Genomic DNA, 9235 nt, shown 5'->3' with positions numbered 1-9235 from the left:
GCAGCATTTAATCTTATACACTTGGTTTTGCCTCATGAAATCATATGAAAGTGACTAAGGCTATGTCGGTTGTCTTCTAAAAAACACACACGAGAAACAACTCTTTGGAGAAGATTCTGTGTCCATCTCTGCCCACAACCAAAATTTCACATGCCATCATTTGACTTTTCCAAAACTGAATTTCAGTGATTTCATCCTGTCAAAGTAAATGTTTCAAAAAAGTAAAACGATTATTTGTACAAATAGAAAGTGAACACATGTCAAAGAAATCATTTATATCTATGCTGGGTGAAAGTCTATAAATTAGATTGTGACTTTAGAGTCTGGGTTATAACCAATGGTAAATAGTTGCTGTTTATGCTAAGTTGTGTCTGACTGTTTGTGACCACATGGACTGTAGCCTGCCAGGCTCCTCTGTTCATGGGATTCTCCAGGCAAGAATATTGGAGTGGCTTGCCATTTCCTTCTCCAAGGGAGCTTCCTGGGTCCCTTGGATCGAACCCGTGTCTCCGGGTCTGTTGCATTGACAGGCAGATTCTTTACCTCTCAGCCACCAGGGAAGTCCCAAATAGTAAGTCAAGCAAAAGGACATTCTCGTAGAAAATGAAATAAATTTTGGGCAGACCTGTTAGAGAATGCCACAGTATAACACTGGAAAGACACTGTCATCCTTTTGCTTTGCTTTCAAGTTTTAGATATTTTTTCTTAACAAATTACAACCCCCTCCCCAAGATAAGAATTAAGTCCAAAGATTATTTTAATCACAAAGAAGTCTTGTTGTATTGTGCTTTCTTCTGTCATTTACATTGATGCAGCCAGGAATGTGCACATATGAACTTCTCTGGAGTATGGTTGACAAATCAAGAGCCCTGCAGTGGTGAACAGCTATTAATCCAGAAAATCAACTTCTGTAGGTCACCTTCTGCATCTCCAATTACACATATATTAGACTTTTCAATAGTGTTCCTCAAGTTCTTTATGCTCTGTTCACTTTCGCATTTCAATCTTTTATTCTCTATCTTCTTCAGATTGTATAACTTCTGTTGTCCGTCTTAAGTTTCCTGATTCTGTTGTTTGCTTTAGAAAATATTGAAGGGTGTAAAAATGCAGCACAAAGCACAGAACATTGTTCTGCTGAGATATAGAATTTCTGTTACCTGGGCTGGTAACAGAGAATATGAGGAATCTCTTTTCACTACCTCTCGTTAAGAGCAGACTAATTACTCTGAGAACAGTTTTTCATTTCAAGAGAGAAAAACCTAATTCTAGTCTTTCATGAAAGCCTTCTATTTTGAAATTAATGCATCAAACTAAGCATACTCTGCTGATTTTCCTTTTACATATTTCATTTCTTCTTTTCAGACTCATTGTTTGCACATATTTAAAACCAAAGCAAATGGGGTTTATGTTCTAACTTTCCATGAGTTTCTAAATTCATTCAAGTTTTCTTTCATAATTCCTTTTCATGTCCTGAAACAAGACACTTTAAGACAAGCCACTCTGTTTCTTTGGGCGGGGGCGCGGGGGGCGGGGGAACTCACACATACCGCATTTTCCTAACCTTCACATTTGTACCTAATTGTTATAGTACACCTTCAACAATACAGTGTTTAACCTAAGTAACTCACTTCTATTAATCAGAAAAACATTGGAGGTAGTTCATTGTGAACTGTTTATGATACACAAGTCTTTTAGCAAACCACAAAACTTATGAGCACACATGTTTTACAACTACACACATCTTCTTATACTTCTTAAAGTAGGAAAAATGAATGTATATGTTACCAGCTCAGAAGTATAGCTCTTTACAATGTGCAAGAAAAAGAAACAAAACCACATATATTAAAACCATGTTTACTTAGATATTATGCCAGGTATCCAAGAGCATTCCAATTGTTAACTCAATTTAATATTAGTTGTCTGTCTTAAAAGTGAAAAAAAAAAAGACCTTGGAAAACAAGTTTCAGCTGACACACTACAGGACATAATTACTGTTGATGTAAAATATTAATCAGAATTACAATTATTTAGTTGAAGTGTGTATTCGTACGTGCTAAGACGCTTCAGTTGTGTCTGACTCTTTGTGACCCTATGGACTCTAGCCTGCCAGGCTTCTCTGTCCATGGGATTCTCCAGGCAAGAATACTGGAGTGGGTCGCCATGCCATCCTCCAGGTGATTTTCCTGACCCAGGGATTGAAACCACGTCTCCTGCATTGACAGGCAGGTTCTTTACCACTAGCACCACCTGGGAAGCCCAGCTGAAGTGTAATCTTCCTCAATTAAAAATTACATAATAGCAATATTATCTGAACTTATAAAAAATAAAAAAACCTAAGAACTGCAGATTCCTAGTTTCTTTGTGATAAGTAAATCCAAATCTTTAAAAAGGTATGCTTTTATTATCCTTCCCTTTGATAAAACTAGGGAAAAAATAAGCAGCTCTTTAAATTTTTTTTTTATTTAGTAATATTTATTTTTGGCTGTGTTGGGTCTTTGTTGCTGCACGGGGTTTTCTCTAGTTGTGGGGAGCAGGGAACACCCTTCAGTTGTGGTGTGCATGCTTCTCAAATCAGTGGCTTCTCTTGTTGCAGAGCATGGGCTTCAGGGCACTGGTGCTCAGTAGTTGCAGCTGGAGGGCTCAGAAGTTGTGGCTCCCAGGCTCTAGAGCCTAGGCTCAATAGTTGTGACACACAGGCTTAGTTGCCCCTGATTTTCCTGAATCAGGAATTGAACTCCTGCAGTGGCAGGCGGATTCTTTACCACTGAACCACCAGGGAAGTCCCGCAAGAAGCTCCTTTTAAGAAAAATTGGAAAATTCTTTGTTATTTGTGCAAAATTCATTTTCATTGTGTGAACTAGGATTATTATATAAAAATGCTTCTGACCTAGCAGTTTCTGTGAAAGTTTCTATTTTTTGCTTTTTTAAAGGCTAGCACATTCAGAGCATTATCAAAATTCTGGAAACCCTAAATTTATGTGTAACGGCGGCGGTAAGGAGATACCCCTCGTCCAAGTTAAGGAGCAGCAGCTGTGCTTTGCTGGAGCAGCCGTGAAGAGATACCCCATGCCCAAGGTAAGAGAAACCCAAGTAAGACGGTGAGTGTTGCAAGAGGACATCAGAGGGCAGACACACTGAAACCATACTCACTCACAGAAAACTAGTCAATCTAATCACACTAGGACCACAGCCTTGTCTAACTCAATGAAACCAAGCCATGCCTGCGGGGCAACCCAAAACGGGCGGGTCATGGTGGAGAGGCCTGACAGAATGTCGTCCACTGGAGAAGGGAATGGCAAGCCACTTCAGTATTCTTGCCTCGAGAACCCCATGAACAGTAGGAAAAGGCAAAATGATAGGATACCGAAAGAGGAACTCCCCAGGTCAGTAGGTGCCCAATATGCTACTGGAGATCAGTGGAGAAATAACTCCAGAAAGAATGAAGGGATGGAGCCAAAGCAAAAATAATACCCAGTTGTGGATGTGACTGGTGATAGAAGCAAGATCCGATGCTGTAAAGAGCAATATTGCATAGGAACCTGGAATGTCAGGCCCATGAATCAAGGCAAATTGGAAGTGGTCAAACAAGAGATGGCAAGGGTGAACGTCGACATTCTAGGAATCAGCGAACTAAAATGGACTGGAATGGGTGAATTTAACTCAGATGACCATTATATCTACTACTGCAGGCAGGAATCCTTCAGAGGAAATGGAGTAGCCATCATGGTCAACAAAAGAGTCCGAAATGCAGTACTTGGATGCAATCTCAAAAACGACAGAATGATCTCTGTTTGTCTCCAAGGCAAACCATTCAATATCGCAGTTATCCAAGTCTATGCCCCAACCAGTAACGCTAAAGAAACTGAAGTTGAATGGTTCTATGAAGACCTACAAGACCTTTTAGAACTAACACCGAAAAATGATGTCCTTTTCATTATAGGGGACTGGAATGCAAAAGTAGGCAGTCAAGAAACACCTGGAGTAATAGGCAAATTTGGCCTTGGAATGCGGAATGAAGCAGGGCAAAGACTAATAGAGTTTTGCCAAGAAAATGCACGTCATAGCAAACACCCTCTTCCAACAACACAAGAGAAGACTCTACACATGGACATCACCAGATGGTCAACACCGAAATCAGATTGATTATATTCTTTGCAGCCAAAGATGGAGAAGCTCTATAAAATCAACAAAAACAAGACCAGGAGCTGACTGTGGCTCAGATCAAGAACTCCTTATTATCGAATTCAGACTTAAATTGAAGAAAGTAGGGAAAACCGCTAGACCATTCAGGCATGACCTAAATCAAATCCCTTATGATTATACAGTGGAAGTGAGAAATAGATTTAAGGGCCTAGATCTGATAGAGTGCCTGATGAACTATGTGACTGAGGTTCATGACATTGTACAGGAGACAGGGATCAAGACCATCCCCATGGAAAAGAAATGCAAAAAAGCAAAATGGCTGTCTGGGGAGGCCTTACAAATAGCTGTGAAGAGAAGAAAGGCGAAAAGCAAAGGAGAAAAAGAAAGATATAAGCATCTGAATGCAGAGTTCCAAAGAATAGCAAGAAGAGATAAGAAAGCCTTCTTCAGCGATCAATGCAAAGAAATAGAGGAAAAGAACAGAATGGGAAAGACTAGAGATCTCTTCAAGAAAATTAGAGATACCAAGGAAACATCTCATGCAAAGATGGGCTCGATAAAGGACAGAAATGGTCTGGACCTAACAGAAGCAGAAGATACTAAGAAGAGGTGGCAAGAATACATTGAAGAACTGTACAAAAAAGATCTTCATGACACAGATAATCATGATGGTGTGATCATTAATCTAGAGGCAGACATCCTGGAATGTGAAGTCAAATGGGCCTTGGAAAGCATCGCTACGAACAAAGCTAGTGGAGGTGATGGAATTCCAGTTATGCTGTTTCAAATCCTGAAAGACGATGCTGTGAAAGTGCTGCACTCAATATGCCAGCAAGTTTGGAAAACTCACCAGTGGCCACAGGACTGGAAAAGGTCAGTTTTCATTCCAATCCCAAAGAAAGGCAATGCCAAAGAATGCTCAAACTACCGCACAATTGCACTCATCTCACATGCTAGTAAAGTAATGCTCAAAATTCTCCAAGCCCGGCTTCAGCAATGCGTGAACTGTGAACTCCCTGATGTTCAAGCTGGTTTTAGAAAGGGCAGAGGAACCAGAGACCAAATTGCCAACATCCGCTGGATCATGGAAAAAGCAAGAGAGTTCCAGAAAAACATCTATTTCTGCTTTATTGACTATGCCAAAGCCTTTGACTGTATGGATCACAATAAACTGTGGAAAATTCTGAAACAGATGGGAATACCAGACCACCTAACCTGCCTCTTGAGAAACCTGTATGCAGGTCAGGAAGCAGCAGTTAGAACAGGACATGGAACAACAGACTGGTTCCAAATAGGAAAAGGAGTACGTCAAGGCTGTATATTGTCACCCTGCTTATTGAACTTCTATGCAGAGTGCATCATGAGAAATGCTGGACTGGAAGAAACACAAGCTGGAATCAAGATTGCCGGGAGAAATATCAATAATCTCAGATATGCAGATGACACCACCCTTATGGCAGAAAGTGAAGAGGAGCTAAAAAGCTTCTTGATGAAAGTAAAAGTGGAGAGTGAAAAAGTTGGCTTAAAGCTCAACATTGAGAAAACTCAGATCATGGTGTCTGGTCCCATCACTTCATGGGAAATAGATGGGGAAACAGTAGAAACAGTGTCAGACTTTATTTTTTGGGGCTCCAAAATCACTGCAGATGGTGACTGCAGCCATGAAATTAAAAGACGCTTACTCCTTGGAAGGAAAGTTATGACCAATCTAGATAGCATATTCAAAAGTAGAGACATTACTTTGCCGACTAAGGTCTGTCTAGTCAAGGCTATGGTTTTTCCTGTGGTCATGTATGGATGTGAGAGTTGGACTGTGAAGTAGGCTGAGCGCTGAAGAATTGATGATTTTGAACTGCAGTGTTCGAGAAGACTCTTGAGAGTCCCTTGGACTGCAAGGAGATCCAACCAGTCCATTCTGAAGATCAGCCCTGGGATTTCTTTGGAAGGAATGATGCTAAAGCTGAAACTCCAGTACTTTGGCCACCTCATGCAAAGAGTTGACTCATTGGAAAAGACTCTGTTGCTGGGAGGGATTGGGGGCAGGAGAAGAAGGGGACGACCGAGGATGAGATGGCTGAATGGCATCACGGACTTGATGGACGTGAGTCTGAGTGAACTCCGGGAGATGGTGATGGCCAGGGAGGCCTGGCGTGCTGCGATTTATGGGGTTGCAAAGAGTCGGACACGACTGAGCGACTGAACTGAACTGAACTGAACACAGGTAGTAGTGGAATGGGGATTTCAGCCCAGCTCTAATTCTAAAGTCTATTCAAATTATAATTTTATAGCATCACCTACTCAATGGACATGACTTTGAGCAAACTCCAGGAGATAGTGAAGGACAGGGAAGCCTAGCATGCTGCAGTCCATGGGATCACAAAGAACTGGCCATGACTTAGGGACTAAACAACAGCAAACTAGCCTTTGAATGCAAGATCGTGATAAAGTTTCAGACATGACACAGCCTTAGAAGTGTTGATGCACAAAGACCATATTTTCAAACTCTCTTGGAAGAAATATCCCAGGAAGGACAGAAGTAAATCCAGGAGAATGAGTTGAGTAATATGTGAAGTATGGGTTATAGATAACTTAGAAAATTTATTATGATCCAAACAAGAGAAGTCTCTTCATAAAGAAACGGAAGCATATCATTTTAATTCAGAACTAAATTCTAAGATATGTCCATGGGTAGAAGGTGGGATATTGCAACCAGAGGGAAAGTATGATAAAATACTTTTTCATTTTGTAGGAAAATATCCACCCTAGCTTTATTGAGATATAAGTAACACATAGCATTGTTTGAGTTTATGACATATAGAGTATAGACTGCAAAATTGTTACCACAATAAGTTAGCACATCCAGTACTTCACTTAGTTACCATTATTATTATTACTTTTCTTTTTTTTTTTTTTGAGTGGTGAGAACTTTTAAGATTTATTCTCTTAGCAACTTTCAAGTATACAATCCAGTATTGTGAACCATGTTGGACATTAGATCCCCAGAATTTATAATTTATAACTAAAAGTTTGTATACTCTTCCACCACCTTCACCAATTTTCCCCACTCCCTGCTTCTCATAATCATCATTCTACTCTGTTTCAATGAGTTTAATTCTTTTTTTTAAAGCTGGGCACTGAAGAATTAATGCTTTTGAACTGTGGTGTTGGAGAAGACTACTGAGAGTCCCTTGGACTGCAAGGAGATCCAACCAGCCCATCCTAAAGGAAATCAGTCCTGAATCTTCACTGGAAGGACTCCAATACTTTGGTCACCTGATGCGAAGAACTGACTCATTGGAAAAGACCCTGATGCTGGGCAAGATTGAAGACAGGAGGAGAAAGGGATGATAGAGGATGAGATGGCTGGATGGCATCACCAACTCGATGGATATGAGTTTGAGCAAGCTTTGGTAGTTGGTGATGGACAGGGAAGCTTGGCATGTTGCAGTCCATGGGGTCGCAAAGAGTTGGACATCACTGTAAGACTGAACTGAACTGAATAGAACAGTATCTTTCTCTGTCTGACTAACTTCACATAGCATAATGCTCTAAGATCCATACATGTTATAAAAAATGGCAGCATGGCCCTGTTCTTATGGCTGAATAGTATTCTATTGTATATATAAGTGTGAATTATAGTAGCTCAGTTGTGTCCAACTCTTCGTGACACTATGGACTATAGCCCATCAGGCTCCTCTGTCCATGGAATTCTCCAGGCAAGACTACTGAAGTGGGTTAGCCATTTCCTTCTCCCATTGTATATATGTATACATACACCACAACTTCTTTATCCATTAATCATCAATGGACAACTATTTTGCCATGTCTTGGCTATTTAAATAATGCTGCAGTGAGCTTGAGGGTGCAGGTATGCCTTTGAGATAGTAATTTCATTACCTTTGAATATATACCCAGAGGTGGGATTGCTGGATTATAAAGTAATTCTGTTTTTAACTTTTTGAGGAAACTCCAGACCGTTTTCCATAGTGTCTACATCAATTTACATTCTTAACAGTAGTATAGAAGAGTTCCCTTTACTCTACATCTTTGCCAGCATTTGTTATCTCTTGACTTTTTGATAATAGACATCTTAACAGATAAGAAGTGACATCTCATGGTTTTGATTTGCATTTCCCTGATGAATAGTGATTTTGAACATTTTCTGCATGTACCTAAGGCATGAGTTTTTTTTTTTGGAATAATGTTTATTCAGATCATTTACCCACCTTTTAATTAGATAGTCTGTATTTTTGCTATTGAGTTGTATTATTTCCTTATTTATTTTTAATATTAACCCCTTATCAGATATGTGATTTGCCTATATTTTCCCCCATTCCACAGGTTGCTTTTTGTTTTGCTGTTTCTTTTGCTGTGCAAAGTTTTTTAGTTTGATATAGTCCCATTATTTTATTCTTTCTTTTGTTGCTTGTGCTTTAGTGTTATATCCAGAAAAATCATTGCCAAGATTAATGTCAAGGAACTTTTTCTATACAAAGATATTCCTAAGTACTGAAAGTTTAGACAATGGCTGTGAATAAAAGAACATAAATATGGGTCTTACTCAGGTAAGGATATCCACCAGAAAATGGAAGTAACATGCATAAAATCATTTTTTAGCAGAAGTTTTACTTACTGAACAGAAGAAAGTAAAGTATGGAGAAAGTGCAACAATGGAGTGAACAGAAAATATAAGATGGTGAGAAATACCTCATTTTATTAAAGGTATAGCAGTATATTGTCTATAAGACAAATAATTTTTTAAAAAGTGAAAATATTTGCTAGGTAAAAAATATTTGCTAGATAAAAAATATTTGTTGGATAAATATGAACTAAAGTGACTTGCCTGGTGGTCTAGTAGTTAAGAATTTGCTTTGCAATGCAGGGGATGCAGATTCCATCCCTGGTTGGGGAACTGAGATCCCACATGCCTCGGAGCAGCTGAGCCCGAGAGAGTCTGTGCACTGCAGTGAAGATCTTGCATGCTGCAACTCAGACTCGATGCAGCCAAATAAGTAAATAAATAGATAAATATTTTAAAAATTGAGCTAAAATAAATAAACTTCAGGAAACAGCTTTAATACCAGAGAAATAG

The sequence above is a fragment of the Ovis canadensis genome, chromosome 3 (assembly GCF_042477335.2).
Source record: "Ovis canadensis isolate MfBH-ARS-UI-01 breed Bighorn chromosome 3, ARS-UI_OviCan_v2, whole genome shotgun sequence".
NCBI classification, from domain to species: domain Eukaryota; kingdom Metazoa; phylum Chordata; class Mammalia; order Artiodactyla; family Bovidae; genus Ovis; species Ovis canadensis.
Note: the sequence above shows the minus strand (reverse complement) of the source record.